This window comes from Bombina bombina, chromosome 5 (genome assembly GCF_027579735.1).
Source record: "Bombina bombina isolate aBomBom1 chromosome 5, aBomBom1.pri, whole genome shotgun sequence".
Classification (NCBI taxonomy): domain Eukaryota; kingdom Metazoa; phylum Chordata; class Amphibia; order Anura; family Bombinatoridae; genus Bombina; species Bombina bombina.
In genome coordinates this window covers 281,744,401-281,763,255 of record NC_069503.1, presented here as the reverse complement: position 1 = coordinate 281,763,255, position 18,855 = coordinate 281,744,401, and positions in this window count along the sequence as shown.

The following is an 18,855-nucleotide window of genomic DNA, read 5'->3' as shown; positions in this document are numbered from 1 at the left end:
TTATTGTAGGCTAGGGTTTTTTTTATTTTGGGGGGGCTTTTTTTTATTTTGATAGGGCTATTAGATTAGGTGTAATTCTGTTTTATTTTTGATAATTTGTTGGGGTTTTTTCGGAATTTATTTTTTATTTTTTTAAATTAGATACTTTTTGTAATTTTTAGAGTAGTATTAGGATTTTTTTATTGGTAGTTTAGTTTTATTTAATTGGTAGTTTAATTTTAGCTATATCAACAAGACTTGCAATACCTGCGGTGCTGTTTTAACACTGAAAATGCCATATTTTCAGCGTAACGAGCCGCAACGCAAAACTTGTAATCTAGCTGTATGATTGCATTCATCTTCTATTGACACTTGTATTATGGGCATTAGTGTTAGCACACAAATATTTAAAAAATCAAATGAATGAAATACGATAGGTGCTAGATGTAGTACTAGCAATTTAATTCAAAGAGTGCAGTAGATCAACTGCATTATCCTCATTTGTGTTGTGTACTTTTTTAATTATTGTTTTATTAAATAGAGTGCTGTATTGTTTATTTGCTTCCCTTGTACTATAAAATAAAATTGCGGATTGGAAAATGAAACACATGAATTTTGCAACAAAATGAATCCAAATTCTTTTTGGTCTTTACTACTTGTAGCTCCTACTAGTATAAAAGTTTTGTAAACAGGTAATGAGGGAAAATATGAAATAATTCAACAGGAGCGTTTTCTTATACCTGAGATTGCTTGCTGCGCATGCTATTAAACAAACTGTTTAATACAGAGGGGGAACAACCATTGGTGAAACAAGTGCAGTTGCACCGGGGCACAAGTGCAAGGGAGGCCCATAGCAGCCAGTCTATGCACAAGCGTGTTCAGAATGTGTACAATCCTAATGTAGGAGGGCATTTTATTAGTGCAGGTTTGTCAATCCATTCATCCATCCCCCAAATCATTATACAAAGCACCATTTATAGTATTGCTATTACTACTAAGTTACCTTTGGAGCCCTATTATTTGCACCAGGGCCCCCTATTGAGTTGGTCTCCTACTGGCCCAATAACAATGTAGGCATAACATAATTACCACACTGTTTACACATTCATTTAAAAGAATAAGAAGCCAAATTAAAGAAATGTTGAAGAAAGCAACAAGCACAATGTAGTTCAGCTGCACCAAATCCATATATTGCAGTCAAAGATACAGTGAAACAGCAAGTGGAAGAGAAAAAAAGCAGAGGGTAGCAGAATGTAGCACTGTAAACCTCAGGGGCACCACAGCAGTGCAGTTCACTAGAAGGACACAGACAGCATACAACTCTGAGCAGTAAGAAAGCACTCATGCACCCAGCTATGGGATAAAGACTGACAGTCTACTGACCCTGGCTATTGAAGGGAAGCTGAAGTGCACCGTGCACCCCTCCCTTTAATGTAGTATTTCCTAGACTATGCTAGCTGCCCTCGAGTAGCAAGGTCATGCTTTTTTAAGATTTTGGGTTCTCTATTCATGGCCAGGAGAGTAATATAACAGAGAAGAGGAAACATGAGGCACCACCTGTTACCCCCCACCCTTGATATTTAGCATTGTGGCTTGCACCTTCAGGTTTATGGTCCTGGTGCCACTGAGAACAGGAGAAAACAAAACAATAAGCATTGCAACGATCAGCTAATCTACACAAACAGAAGTGCAGCACAGAAAGAATAAGAATATGCCAGTTATCCTAGATTTTTCAGTACATCTGCCTTCTGCAACACTGATGGATCATCTGATACACACAACCTTACTTTGTTAAAAGAACAGTAAACTAAAAAAAACAAAAAACAAAAAAAGCAAACATTATTGCAGAGTTGTTCTTTGCACAGTTCATATGCACATATGCTTCATGTATCCTTATCCAAATACCATTCATGTGTTAAGAACTGGCAGTGACACATATTCTCCAGCAAAATATATTGTCTCCTAATATTAATAGTATTTAAATTGAGGTGCAGGTGGCATATGTACATAACCAGACAAAGTGTGAAGAAAAAGATTTTTCTTCACTAGAGGGCGCTGTATACAGAGATCAATATGTAAGTCATACTTGGTATATCAATCAATTGCAAAAAAATAATAATAATTTGCTAAATAATTGTAAAATAGATTGTGACTAAAAATAAAACAATAGCAATTGGCACATCTGATCTGTGATGTATAAAAAACAAATATAAAGTCTTTTAAAAGTCTTAATAAAGTCCAAAACTGCAAGCAGACTTTTCACCAAGGATACCAAGATCTCCAAATTCAAATTGTACTTTATCCCAACGATCTTAATGATACACCAATTTTCAGGCTGCACTCTCCCTTCCTCCACTGCAGGGTAGTAGATCTGTAAATATGCAAACGCAAGAGAGGCGCCCAAATGTGTGTATCTGTAATGGATAATGGCGTAAGCAGCAACAATTCTTTGTACAGGGTACTCACAATTTTATACAGCACACCAATGTGCTTGTAGACGCAGGCTGGTTATTAGAGCTAACCAGCTGGCTCCCTCCAGTCTCTGCTTCCTTCAAGGCAGGTGCATGGTAGTAGTCAGCTCACTCAAAAACAAGGATCAAGGCCACAAAATAAAATCAAAGTTCTTTATTCCTTTTACATGTAGCTTTATATAGAAAACAATCCTCAAGGTGAGCATATAGCACTATGGTATGCGTTTCTCGGCTCTAACGGCTGTTTCATCAGGCATATTTGACTATATACATTGACCGGCTTATATTGCCGTTTACTACCATGCATTAACACGAATTGGCCCTCCCACAAGGGGTGTGTGTCTCCTAACCAATCATTGACTACTAAAATTAGAGGTGTGTATACAATATTGCCGCCGGACAGATTATCTTTTTAACTCTTGCGGTACTCGCAGGGCGGGCTAGTCACCAAAAATAGAGTTGCTTACCTCCTGGCGTATGAACCCGATAGCTATCTGATGGCAATATCTATTACGATGTATAGGCATATGTCGTCGTTGTTACGGTGATTATACATCTACTAAAACATTGAGAGGCTAATAAAATAAACACTCTAAACCAGTCTATTGAAGGATATTAACATTTCATATCGGGACTGCACCTTCATAAGTAATACCGTAATATCGATCCCTGCAGCCCTAAAGATCAACAGAAGACATTGTGAATTGTTCTTTGAATGTTGGATCTTTATCCATCTAAAACATAATAATGACCTGGTATTCAGAATCTTATATTAACCATGCATAGTTACATTATATAATACCTTTGAAACAACAACATTAAAAAAATACATGATTATATCTTTGTACATAAAATCGCAGCCTGTCTAAAATGTTGACAGATTTAATGAATACATAACAACGCAAATAAAATTTGCCAAAACTCTGAATAATATTCCAATTGATACATTTTAAACACGATAAATTATTTGTGTGAAAACCGAAATTTAAAATACTTGTATAGTATACTGTTCTATAGCTGATAATCGCCCTAAAATTAATATTGTGACTATATACAAAATTAATAGTAACCATCTTTTAGTGAATAATTGATATTTTATAACTAAAAAACACCCTAAATTTTGATACTGTGACAATATAAAAATTGGAAGTGAACAAAAATACATATAATGAAGTGTATGTCGTGAATCTAGAGAGAAGTTAATACAAATGTATCATATTTAAATAAATATATATACATATTTCTAATCTATTATCTAAAACTAGGGATGGTATTGGTGATAATAAAGTGCTATTCTGTAATCAATTGCCAACACCTATATGAATATGGATTAAGACAATTTAGTATATATATATATATATATATATAAAACTATTATTTGTGAACTCAAAAGGGTATCGTTATGTTAAGTGCTGACCCTAATCGTGAATCTGCTATCTGGTATACTAAACTGTGTGGTGATGATATAAATATATGAAATAAATATAAAAAAATAAATATAATGTTGATAAATTAGTGCCATATATCTCAATGTGTATATAAGTATTAGTGTGTATCTATAAATCTCTGTGTGTATAAAAGTATTAGTATGTATACAATATAATATAAACGTGTCTCTATACTATATCAAGTGTAGTATGAACTATCTGTAAGTAATACAAGATATATAGTCTATGTGGTGACTAAGATTGTGCTATTAATATCTATTGCTGGGGTAATAACTCCAATGTGATATTGGGTTATGTGCCTATCTATAAATGGCAAAAAATAGGACAGTATAACGTTAAGTGGATCTATTCTCATATAAATGACTAAAGAGGGTGATATAATATGCTATGGAGTGGAATTAAAATGCTGCGGAGTCTATAACTTTGTTGAGACCACTGGGGAACAAGGTGCCAAACTTGTATATCCAAAATGTTTCACGTTGGCGCAGCTTAGTAAATCTATTGTACTTATTCGACCCCGGGATACTTTCTATTGGTGTAATGGTGAAAGGGCATTTCTCCCCTTTATGTTCATGGAAGTAGTGTCTAGACACACTATGTTTGTCTGACTGCTTTCTAATGTTACGAAAATGATCGCCCCACCTTGTGCGTATATTTCTTGTCGTACGCCCTAAGTTTTGCAAACCACACTTGCAGGACAGCACATAAATTACAAAAGAGGAGCTGCAATTCAAGTGTTCTCCAATCTGAAACGTTTCTCCAGTGGTATGGGAATTTATGCTTTTAGCACCATGTGTTATGAATTTGCACATAAAACATCTTGTTTTCCCGTATCTAAAAGTGCCTTTGCGACTCATATTTCTATTTTGAGGTGTGCTGGTGATAGCCTTTTTCGAGATCACCACTTTACTGGGAGGAAGGGTCTGTTTTATTGTGGGTGCCCTTCTAAAGATGGTCGGCTAGATTTAGAGTTTTGTCGGTAACGACCCGCGTAGCTAACGCTGGCTTTTTTTTCCCCGCACCTTTTAAATACCGCTGGAATTTAGAGTTCACAGAAGGGCTGCGTTAGGCTCCAAAAAGGGAGCGTAGAGCATAATTTACCGCCACTGAAACTCTCAATACCAGCGGTGCTTACGGACGCGGCCAGCTTCAAAAAGGTGCTCGTGCACGATTTCCCAATAGGAAACAATGGGGCAGTTTGAGCTGAAAAAAAACCTAACACCTGAAAAAAAGCAGCGTTCAGCTCCTAACGCAGCCCCATTGTTTCCTATGGGGAAACATTTCCTAAGTATGCACCTAACACCGTAACATTTACCCCGAGTCTAAATACCCCTAACCTTACACTTATTAACCCCTAATCTGCCGCCCCCGCTATCGCTGACCCTTGCATATTTTTTTTAACCCCTAATCTGCCGCTCCGTACACAGCCGCAACCTACATTATCCCTATGTACCCCTAATCTGCTGCCCCTAACACCGCTGACCCCTATATTATATTTATTAACCCCTAATCTGCCGCCCCCAATGTCGCCTCCACCTACCTACAATTATTAACCCCTAATCTGCCGACCGGACCTTGCCGCTACTCTAATAAATGTATTAACCCCTAAAGAAAAGTCTAACCCTAACACCCCCCTGAGTTAAATATAATTTAAATCTAACTAAATAAATTAACTCTTATTAAATAAATTATTCCTATTTAAAGCTAAATACTTACCTGTAAAATAAATCCTAATATAGCTACAACATAAATTATAATTATATTGTAGCTATTTTAGGATTAATATTTATTTTACAGGGAACGTTGTATTTATTTTAACCAGGTACAATAGCTATTAAATAGTTAATAACTATTTAATAGCTACCTAGTTAAAATAATTACAAAATTACCTGTAAAATAAATCCTAACCTAAGTTACAATTAAACCTAACACTACACTGTCAATAAATTAATTAAATAAAATACCTACAATTATCTACAATTAAACCTAACACTACACTATCAATAAATTAATTAAATACAATACCTACAAATAAATACAATTAAATAAACTAACTAAAGTACAAAAAATAAAAAAGAACTAAGTTACAAAACATAATTTTTTTTTACAAACATTAGAAAAATATTACAACAATTTTAAGCTAATTATTTTTTTTTCGCTCCCCTTTTTTTTTTTTTTTTTTTTTTCTCCCTCTCTCTCTCTCTTTCTCTCCCTTTTTGCTCTTATTTTAGACTAAAATGGTAGAACCGCTAAAGATAGTGTCATGGAATGTGGGGGGCATAACCTCCCCCATTAAAAGGAAAAATGTTTTAAGAATGCTAAAGGGGGAGAAGGCGGACATTATTTTTTTGCAGGAACTGCATCTGAAGGATCATGAAATAGTAAAATTAAAAGCCAACTGGGTGGCAGATATTATAGCTACCTCATGTAACAAGCGCAAGTGTGGGGTGGCCATTATCATAAACAAAAAGGTTAACTATAAAATACTTAAACAAGAGTGCGACCAGCAGGGTAGGTACATGATACTCCAGATGCGGATAGAGGACGTCTGCTGGACCTTTTGCAACATCTATGCTCCAAATAAACTGGAGAAAAACTTTTGGCAAAGGATCCAACAGAAAATAACACCACACTTAGAACAGAATTTGATAATAGCGGGAGATATGAATCTCACGTTGTTCCCTGAGATGGACAGGTCCAGAATTAGCAGCCGCCAAGCAAATAATAGAGAGGCCAAATTTTTTAGGAATTACATTAAGACATTAAAGCTGAATGATATCTGGTGACAGCAGCACCCGGATGAGCGGGTATATACATGCGAATCTAAAGCACACAGGAGCTTTTCTCTTATCGATCTATTTTTGATAAGTCAGCAAATAGCTAAGCTTGAAGTTGAAACCCAAATAGCAGAGATATTGTTATCCGATCATGCCATTATAAGTATGCGGGTTTGGCCAGACAAGAGGGTTAGAAGACCGGGGAATTCGTTTCATTTTCCTGCCTATATGTGTCATAATATTCAGTTCACTAATTGGTTAAAATTAAAATGGTCAGATTACTGTGATCTGAATAAAGAATTTATTAACAAAACTGAAACCTTTTGGGAGGCAGGGAAAGCGGTCATGCGCGGAGAAATTAAGGGATACATGGTTAAGTTAACACGCAAATTGAAAGCAAGAGAGTTACAACTGGCCAACCAGCTTAGGAATGCATACAACAGATACCTCCAATCACCGAATCAAGATAGATGGAACAGATATATTACCGCTAAAAATGAAAGAGAGGATTTTTTCAGAGAGAAATGGGCTGGGGAAGATCTTAAGTCGAGGTCCAAATTTCAAGGATACCAGGGGGTTTCAGCTAAACATTTGGTTAAAATAGTCAAGTTTAGACAAAAGAAAAACACCATAGTAACAATAAAAGATGGCAATAAGGTAATAACGCAGCCCGCAGAGATCAGGGACGCATTTTATAAGTATTTTCACAACATATACTCTAGTAGCGGAATAGATGAAAGCGCTAAGGCAAAATTTTGGGAAAAAAATCGAACTACCCAAAATAACATCAGTAGATCTAGAACATATTAATACGGCCATAACAGAGCTAGAAATAGATAAAGTAATACAAAGGACAAAAGCAGGAAAAGCAGCAGGCCCTGATGGTCTCCCGATCGAATTCTACAAAACTCTAGCAGCCAATATTGGCACCACTTTAAAGAATTTATATAACGATTATTTCCTATCACAAGCTTTAAAATCCCCATATTTCTCAGACTCAATCGTCACCCTGATATATAAGAAGGGTAAAAACCCAGAGGAGTTATCAGCCTACCGTCCAATCTCCCTGTTAAACCAGGACTATAAAATATTGATGGCAATTATTGCTGATAGATTGAAGAATGTTATAGGTAAACTGATACATACAGACCAGGCAGGTTTCATCCCGCATAGGAACTCGGTTCGGAACATGAGAAGAGTATTGACAGTGGTGGACCATTTTCACCAGATCGGCCAGCAGCGCAATAGGGAGTCTCATAATATTCTTAATAAAGATTTTGCGTTAATTACCATTGATGCTGAAAAAGCCTTTGATTCCATTGAATGGAATCATCTCATAACCTCTCTTGAAAACTTTGGGTTCTCGGGCCGGCTGGTCGATCTGGTGAGAATGGTTTACAGTAAACCAAGGTCACAGCTGCTAGTGAACGGGGAATTAACACAACACATTACTTTAGAGAAAGGAACTCGGCAGGGCTGCCCATTATCTCCTCTTTTATTTGATCTCGCTTTAGAACCCTTGGCAGCATACCTGCGGCAAGCTATACAACCAGTCAAGATTGGCAGGGAGACGTTACTCATTTCTCTATATGCGGACGACATACTTTTATTCCTGCAAGATACAGTTAACTCTATTCCATGTGTCCTGGAAATTATCACAGAGTATAGTACCTTCTCGGGGTATAAAATTAACCCTAAAAAATCAGAGCTATTATGGGTTAACAAAACAAGGCAAAGCTGTAACCATATCTTTAGAGAAGTGAAGGCCATTAACTACCTAGGAATTAAGATTACAAGGAACCCTAGGGAATGGTACCAACTAAATTTCAAGGAATTCTTTGATAATATTCAAATTAACTTTAATAAGTGGAACCTATTCTTTCTGTCTATATCGGCCAGATGTATGATTATCAAAACAATTATTTTCCCTAAAATCCTATTTTTGCTGCAAAACCTACCCCTCCTTGTTACAAGGAAAGATATATCTAGATACAATAAAGCTTGCTCCTCCTTTATTTGGGGGAAAAAGAGACCAAGAATTTCTATGGATAAAATGAGCAACTCCAAAATATATGCAGGGTTCGCCATCCCAAATATCAGACATTACAATTTAATTGCCCTGGCCAAATTCGGATTAGATTGGCTGACGAGATCAGAATATGTTACATACTACAATTTAGATGTGGAGCTGATCAGACCTTTCAGCCCGCTAGCCATGCTACATTGCCCATACAGGAAGCTGCCCCAGAACGTGGACGGAATGTTAACATTTGTTAATATTATTAGAGGGTGGCAGCAATACTGCTCTCTAGTGGGACAGGAATATCGGGTGTCTCCATATTTACCGATCATCGGTTGTGTGGATTTCCCATCAGGTCTCAACCAAAAAGTATTTTTTGATTGGAGGGAGAAAGGCCTAAGCTATTTTGCGCAGTTAAAAAATGATAGGGACGGCCAGACCTGTACCTTTCAGAGCCTCGTAGAACAATATCACCTCCCAAGCAATAATTTTTATGCATACCTACAGGTACGCCATTATATTGAAAGAGCCAACAGAGAAGTGGCAACTGATTGGGGATGGTCTCAAATAGCTCCGGGCCTAAAACTCTACCATGCAGGGAAACGGTCGATTGCCTGGTGGTATCAAAAAGTTCTGACAAACAAGGGTTTGGAACATATCAACCTGGCCAAAGAAAAATTTATTAAATATTTTGAAAGGCTACAAGGAGAAGATATATTAGAAAGTATTAAACTTGCGGCCGAGGCGACTTCAAGTATCAGTTGGAGAGAGTCACAGTGCAAAATCATAAACAATTTTTACTTGACTCCAGCTAGAATAGCAAAATGGACGGAGCCAAAGACAGCGAGCTGTTTTAAATGCACAAAGGCAGGGGCAGACCTTTTACACTGCATCTGGAGTTGCCCAAAAGTAAGGCAATACTGGGCTAAAGCTCAGTACTGGTTAAACTGTCATCTTCAGGGTAAAATAGAGCTACAGGCAGTACATATATTTTTTCTAAAAAAATCGGCCATTACGGGGGACAGACAGTTGGTCAATTTAGTTATACTGATAGCACGTAGTTTACTTTTCAAAAAATGGAGACAAAGAGAAACTCCCTGTTTGAGGGAAGTTACCAACATCATTAAAACACAGATGCTGGTAGAGAGGCAGAACCTCAAGGCTGATTCAGAAAAACAGTTTAAGAATTATTTTAAAAAATGGGGAAGCCTGATCAGCTCATGGTCACCAGAGCAGCAGGGTTATTTTCTAAAGCCTTTTCAGAATGCAGTACCATTTTTAAATCTGACGGTATCCGGCATATTGCCTAGGTCATGGCTAACAGAGAGGGTCTGCTGATTCAGGGTAATGTAAGCAGGGGGTGCATTGATCAGAAACTTTTTTTTTTTTTCTTTTTTTTTTTTTTTTTTTTTTTTTTTCTTTTTCTCCTCTCTCTTTCCCCCCTCTTTCCCTGCCGCCCTTCTCCCCTTCCCCCGCAGCACTGCATTTTCTGGCAGTCGAGGTACATAGATTGATTGTTGGTTTTCTTTTTGTTCTTTTGTTCTTCTTTTTTAATCTATGTCAAAATCAAGTGTACGCAAAGTAGATTTTTTGCCTTTCCCTTTGGAAGGATTATTTCAAGTATGGAAAAGGTGAAGTCAGAAAAACTGTCTTATCTCATGTTTTTGTATATATAGTCACTCCCGGCACGGGAGGAATCTAAGATAATTAGGACATAAGATATGTTTCGTCAACGTACATGTGTGTATAAACAAAGTTATATATTTTCTGAATCAAGTTTATTGTATAATACGATGAATCTCAATAAAAAAAATAAAAAAATTTTTTAAGCTAATTATACCTATTCTAAGCCCCCTAATAAAATAACAAAGCCCCCCAAAATAAAAAAATGCCCTACCCTATTCTAAAATTAAAATAGAAAAGCTCTTTTACCTTACCAGCCCTTAAAAGGGCCTTTTGCGGGTCATGCCCCAAAGAATTCAGCTCTTTTGCCTGGAAAAAAACAAACATACAATACCCCCCCAACATTACAACCCACCACCCACATACCCCTAATCTAACCCAAGCCCCCCTTAAATAAACCTAACGCTAAGCCCCTGAAGATCTTCCTACCTTATCTTCACCACGCCGGGTATCACCGATCGGTCCAGGCTCCGATGTCTTGATCCAAGCCCAAGCAGGGGCTGAAGACGTCCATCCTCCAGCTGAAGTCTTGATCCAAGACCAATCGGAATTAAGGTAGGAAAATTCTGATTGACTGATGGAATCAGAAAAAGAAAAGAGAAAAAGAAAAGAGAAATCCCAGGCGCCTACCCTAAGGAGGCTAGGTTTGAGTAAAAATGGACGATCAGGTACCCACACACCTATAAACAGGACTATTAACACAGCCCGATTATATACCTATTAGAAAGCAGGATAACTGACACACACCTTTAAAGATCCAATCAACATAGCCTTATTATACACCTATCAGAGAGTATGTTAACTGACACACAACTTTCTACACCCAATCCAAGGCGCTAAACTCGAGGCCGTGACGTCACGACCAATCAGGTCGGTCTGTTTACGGACCTAGCAAAAAATATTGAGATAATAGAAAAAATTAAGATAATAGATATAGAAATGCACCAAGCAGCAATATGTGGGACAAATATCCGCCCTAACTTTTAAACCACCACCTGATTTTAGATTATAAAATTTGATCCCCAGATCGTGACCCTCCGATCGCATAAATTACCTAGACCGGAAGTGACGTCACGGAACTTATGGAGATACTAGGAAGGAGAAATATAGGCCAAAATTGAAAACAGAAAAATATTTAAGTCTAAGTATTAGTTTGGGGAAACACCCCACCCAACTATACATAATGAGACTAAGATTCAAACTATTTTGGCTAAAGTAACTAATTTCGCCAAACCGGAAGTAGGTACTAAACCACATCCGGTCAAACATCTTATATAAGGCTACCATTTGCCATCTTAAACCAGTCTTGATAAAGGCCTGATACAGGCCGAAACGCGTTGACCAGCACTGGTAAGCCTTATTCTATTATTTGCTACAATTCTAGGACCATCTACACTATATTGTGTTTTTTGTTTTTTCCACAGGTTACTGTTCGTGGGTTTTTTGTTTTATTTTCAAGTATTTTTATATTTTTTATACTTTTTATATTTTTTACATCTGATCTGAAGACCGTTTTTGAAGTTACACACGTTTGAAGAGTATTAGGAGTACTATCACCAGAATTTTTTCCATTTATACTTGCTTCACCTATTTTTTCTAAACGAACTTTTTTTCTTCTTTTTTTCTTTTAACACTTCTTGCTGGATATTTCTTTCTTTTAACACTTTTTGCTGGATTTTTTTGTACCGCTGCAACACTATTGCCTTTTTTTTGTGTGAAATTTCCCACATTCATATTTGCAGCATTTGCACAAGTTTCGTCATTTTATCACCAACCTTTTTTTCTCAGACACTTGAATATATTTTTATAGGACTAGAGACTTCTTTCATCCCCCTCATTGGAAAGTTATTATTCACATTTTTTTGGATTTTCCACTATAAGTTTATTACTGTTTTATCTTGATTTTGACACCGCTTCAGCTTGAAATGTTTCATTAGGATTGTCTGCAATTGTTGTTTTTTGGTTTTATATGTGGAACATCTTGATGCAATACCGCACATAACTACCTAAGATTTACCTAAAATTTTATCGATTACTTATTCTTGATTTTTAACCTTTTTATATAGTTTTTTTATGCAATTTATGTAATTTATCATGGATCCATGAAGTTCTTGTATTTAATGTGTTTAAATCTGTTTTAATTCGTTGTTTTAATAATCTAATCTATTATTAAAATACATTTTTGACCAATTTATTTCTCCATCCATTTTTACTCAAACCTAGCCTCCTTAGGGTAGGCGCCTGGGATTTCTCTTTTCTTTTTCTATCTCCAATATTGGGCACTTGCTAGGAGTCCCCCTTCCTAGGCTTAGAGGTTTACCATTAGGCGCTGAGGTTTCACTTTTAATCTGACTGATGGAATCAGCCAATCAGATTCAAGTTCAATCCGATTGGCTGATCCAATCAGCCAATCAGATTGAGCTTGCATTCTATTGGCTGTTCCGATCAGCCAATAGAATGCAAGCTCAATCTGATTGGCTGATCCAATCAGCCAATCGGGTTGAACTTGAATCTGATTGGCTGATTCCATCAGCCAATCAGAATTTTCCTACCTTAATTCCGATTAACTGATAGAATCCTATCAGCCAATCGGAATTCGAGGGACGCCATCTTGGATGACGTCCCTTAAAGGAACCTTCATTCTGTTTTAGGACGTCAGAAGAAGAGGATGGATCCGCGCCGGAGGTCTTGAAGATGGAGCCGCTCGTCATCGGATGGAAGAAGATAGAAGATGCCTCTTGGATGAAGATGTCTACCGGTCCGGATCTCCTCTTCTGCCCGGATAGGATGAATACTTCTGCCCGATGATGGACTTCTTCAGCCGCCGCTTGGATCAAGACTTCAGCCGGAGGATGGACATCTTCAGCCCCCGCTTAGGCTTGGATCAAGACTTCAGCCGGAGGATGGACGTCTTCAGCCCCCGCTTGGGCTTGGATCAAGACATCGGAGCCTGGACCGATCGGTGATACCCGGCGTGGTGAAGATAATGTAGGAAGATCTTCAGGGGCTTAGTGTTAGGTTTATTTAAGGGGGGTTTGGGTTAGATTAGGGGTATGTGGGTGGTGGGTTGTAATGTTGGGGGGGGGGTATTGTATGTTTTTTTTCCAGGCAAAAGAGCTGAATTCTTTGGGGCATGCCCCGAAAAAGGCCCTTTTAAGGGCTGGTAAGGTAAAAGAGCTTTTCTATTTTAATTTTAGAATAGGGTAGGGCATTTTTTTTATTTTGGGGGGGCTTTGTTATTTTATTAGGGGGCTTAGAGTATGTGTAATTAGTATAAAATTGTTGTAATATTTTTCTAATGTTTGTAAATATTTTTTTATTTTTTGTAACTTAGTTCTTTTTTTATTTTTTGTACTTTAGTTAGTTTATTTAATTGTATTTATTTGTAGGTATTGTATTTAATTAATTTATTGATAGTGTAGTGTTAGGTTTAATTGTAGATAATTGTAGGTATTTTATTTAATTAATTTATTGATAGTGTAGTGTTAGGTTTAATTGTAACTTAGGTTAGGATTTATTTTACAGGTAATTTTGTAATTATTTTTAACTAGGTAACTATTAAATAGTTATTAACTATTTAATAGCTATTGTACCTGGTTAAAATAAATACAAAGTTGCCTGTAAAATAAATATTAATCCTAAAATAGCTACAATATAATTATAATTTATATTGTAGCTATATTAGGATTTATTTTACAGGTAAGTATTTAGCTTTAAATAGGAATAATTTATTTAATAAGAGTTAATTTATTTTGTTAGATTTAAATTATATTTATGGTAGGGGGGTGTTAGGGTTAGGGTTAGACTTAGCTTTAGGGGTTAATACATTTATTAGAGTAGCAGCGAGGTCCCGGTCGGCAGATTAGGGGTTAATAATTGTAGGTAGGTGGTGGCGACATTGGGGGCGGCAGATTAGGGGTTAATAAATATAATATAGGGGTCGGCGGTGTTAGGGTCGGCGGCGTTAGGGGCAGCAGATTAGGGGTACATAGGGATAATGTAGGTGGCGGCGGTGTGCGGTCGGCAGATTAGGGGTTAAAAAAATTTAATAGAGTGGCGGCGATCTGCGGGGACTTTGGTTTAGGGGTACATAGGTAGTTTATGGGTGTTAGTGTACTTTACAGCACAGTAGTTAAGAGCTTTATTAACCGGCGTTAGCCCAGAAAGCTCTTAACTCCTGTTTTTTTTCTGCAGCTGGAGTTTTGTCGTTAGATTTCTAACGCTCACTTCAGCCACTACTCTAAATACCGGCGTTAGAAAGATCCCATTGAAAAGATAGGATACGCAAATGGCGTAGGGGGATCTGCGGTATGGAAAAGTCGTGGCTGCAAAGTCAGCGTTAGACCCTTTCCTGACTGACTCTAAATACCAGCGGTAGCCCAAAACCAGCGTTAGGAGCCTCTAACGCTGGTTTTGACGGCTAATGCCAAACTATAAATCTAGCCGTATATTAGGTGAGGCATTTAAATTCTTTTTAAAAATCGGGTCTTTAAGTAAGATAGGCCAATGTTTCTGCAACACTTTCTTAATGGATTTATAGTTTGAATTGTATTGAGTTACAAAGCATGGTTGGTTGCTATTAATCTGACCACTTTTTAGTTTCTCAGACTTCTTTTTGGTTTGAAGCAAAGGAGGATCTATCAATTGTACATGCTTTCTCATAACCATTGGTAATAATTTCCAAAGGATATCCTTTCTCTTTAAACCTTTCTATTAAAGTGTAAGATTGTTCATGGAATTCTTTTTCTAAACTACAGTTCCTTTTTATTCTACAAAATTGATTGAATGGTATATTATTCTTCCATTGTCTATGGTGATTGCTTGTGTAGTGTAGGAAGTTATTGCAGTCAACCGTTTTAAAAAATGTTGATGTACAAATATTAAAATCTTTATCTCTAGTTAAAATTAAGTCTAAAAATTCTATAATGTCTGTTTGTATGTTAGAAGTAAACTGAATACCCATTGAGTTATCATTAAGGTATGAACAAAAAAGCTTGGCCTCATCTTGTGTACCTTTAAAAATAAATAGCAAATCATCTATATAACGGCCATAGAACACCAGGTTGCCCCTCCAGCTTGAATTGAATATGTACTAATTTTCAAAATATCCCATAAATAATTTTGCAAAGCTTGGGGCAAACCTGGTGCCCATGGCCGTCCCTTTAATTTGTAGATAAAAGTTGTCAAAAAATGTAAAATAATTATGTTTTAAAATAAACTCAATTAGCATCAAAATATATTCTTTTTGTGCAGAGGGCATAAATATGTCCTCCTCCAAATAATGTTTAGCAGTAAAAAGCCCTAATTCATGAGATATATTTGAGTAAAGGGCACTCACATCGGCTGAGACACATGTAACATCTCTTTCACATCTGACCTCTTTAAGTTTGTACAAAAGGTCTGTAGTATCCCGAATAAAGGAGGGTATATTTAGGACATATTTTTGCAGGAAACTGTCTATGTACTCTGACAGTTTATCTGTGAGGCTATTGATACCCGCGATAATGGGCCTACTTGGGTGTTTTGAAGGGTTCTTGTGTATTTTAGGAAGATGGTAGTAGTAGGGGATAGAAGGATGAACTGGAGTTAAATAATTATTTTCCTTTTTGTTCAAAACCCCCTCACTACTACCATAATCCAAGATCTGTAATAGCTTTTTTTGAAATATTTGTGTAGGGTCTGAATCTAACCTTCTATAGTATTCACTGTTGTGAAGGATATTTTTGGCCTCCCCTATATAGTCCTCATAATCTTGAAGGACTATCCCACCCCCCTTGTCCGCCTGTCTGATGACTAATGATTTGTTGTTGGCTAAAGATTTAAGAGCTTTCTCTTCATTAGGCCACATTTTTTTGTAACTCTTGGGGAGGGAATCGCGGTAATTTGTCTAAATCCTCCATCACCAATTGTTGGTATAAATCAATGTATGTCACATCGTTTTTTGGGGGATTAAAATTGGAGGGTAATGCTAAAGATGTGTGTGGTCAGATTAATAGCAACCAACCATGTTTTGTAACTCAATACAATTCAAACCATAATCCATTAAGAAAGTGTTGCAGAAACATTGGCCTATCTTATTTAAAGACCCAATTTTAAAAAAGAATTTAAATGCCTCACCTAATATAGGCCTAGATTTGGAGTTTGGCGGTAGCCGTGAAAACCAGAGTTAGAGGCTCCTAACGCTGGTTTTAGGCTACCGCCGGTATTTGGAGTCAGTCAAAAAAGGGTCTATCGCTCACTTTTCTGCCGCGACTTTTCCTTACCGCAGATCCCCTTACGTCAATTGCGTATCCTATCTTTTCAATGGGATCTTTCTAACTCCGGTTATTTAGAGTCGTGTCTGAAGTGAGCGTTAGAAATCTAACGACAAAACTCCAGCCGCAGAAAAATGTCAGGAGTTAAGAGCTTTCTGGGCTAACGCCGGTTCATAAAGCTCTTAACTACTGTGCTCTAAAGTACACTAACACCCATAAACTACCTATGTACCCCTAAACCGAGGTCCCCCCCACATCGCAAACACTCGATTAAATTTTTTCTAACCCCTAATCTGCCGACCGCCACCTACGTTAATACTTATGTACCCCCTAATCTGCTGCCCCTCAACACCGCCGACCCCTATATTATATTTATAACCCCTAACCTGCTCCCCACAACGTCGCAGCCCAGCTACCTACAATAATTAACCCCTAATCTGCCGACCGCAAAGAGCCGCCACCAACATTATAGCTATGTAACCCTAATCTGCTGCCCCTAACACCGCCGACCCCTATATTATATTTATTAACCCCTAATCAGCCCCCCTCAATGTCGCCTCCACCTGCCTACACTTATTAACCCCTAATCTGCCGAGCGGACCACACCGCTACTATAATAAAGTTATTAACCCCTAATCCGCCTCACTAACCCTATAATAAATAGTATTAACCTAACATCGCCGACACCTAACTTCAATTATTAACCCCTAATCTGCCGACTGGAGATCACCGCTATTCTAATAAATGTATTAACCCCTAAAGCTAAGTCTAACCCTAACACTAACACCCCCCTAAGTTAAATGTATTTAACCAGGTACAATAGCTATTAAATAGTTAAGAACTATTTAACAGCTAAAATAGTTAAAATAATTACAAATTTACCTGTAAAATCAATCCTAACCTAAGTTTCAATTAAACCTAACACTACACTATCAATAAATAAATTAAATAAAATACCTATAATTATCTACAATTAAACCTAACACTACACTATCAATAAATAAATTAAATACAATTCTACAAATAAATACAATGAAATAAACTAACTAAAGTACAAAAAATAAAAAAGAACTAAGTTACAAAAAATAAAAAAATATTACAAACATTAGAAATATATTACAACAATTTTAAACTAATTACACCTACTCTAAGCCCCCTAATAAAATAACAAAGCCCCCCCAAAATAAAAAAATGCCCTACCCCTATTCTAAATTACTAAAGTTCAAAGCTCTTTTACCTTACCAGCCCTGAACAGGGCCCTTTGCGGGGCATGCCCCAAGAAGTTCAGCTCTTTTGCCTGTAAAAAATAATATACAATACCCCCCCCCCCAACATTACAACCCACCACCCCACATACCCCTAATCTAACCCAAACCCCCCTAACATAAACCTAACACTAAGCCCCTGAAGATCTTCCTACCTTGAGTCGTCTTCACCCAGCCGAGCCAAATTCTTCATCCAAGCGGAGCAAGAAGAGGTCCTCCATCCGGTAGAAGTCTTCATCCAAGCGGGGCAGAAGAGGTCTTCCATCCGATTGAAGTCTTCATCCAAGCGGAATCTTCTATCGTCATCCAATCCGGAGCGGAGCGGCAGCACTCCTGAAGACCTCCAACGCGGAACATCCATCCTGGCAGACGACTGAACGACGAATGACGGTTCCTTTAAATGACATCATCCAAGATGGCGTCCCCCTCGAATTCGATTGGCTGACTAGATTCCCATCAGCCAATCAGAATATTCCTACCTTAATTCCGATTGGCTGATAGAATCCTATCAGGCCAATCGGAATTCGAGGGACGCCATCTTGGATACGTCATTTAAAGGACCGTCATTTCGTCGTTCAGTCGTCTGCCAGGGATTGGATGTTCTGCGTCGGAGGTCTTCAGGGATGCTGCCGCTCCGCTCTGATGGATGATGATAGAAGATTCCGCTTGGATGAAGACTTCAATTGGATGGAAGACCTCTTCTGCCCCGCTTGGATGAAGACTTTACCGGATGGAGGACCTCTTTTTGCTCCGCTTGAATGAAGAATTTGGCTCGGCTGGGTGAAGACGACTCAAGGTAGGAAGATCTTCAGGGGCTTAGTGTTAGGTTTATTTAAGGGGGGTTTGGGTTAGATTAGGCGGTATGTGGGTGGTGTGTTGTAATGTTGGGGGGGGATATTGTATGTTTTTTTTTTAGAGGCAAAAGAGCTGAACTTCTGGGGCATGCCCCGCAAAGGGC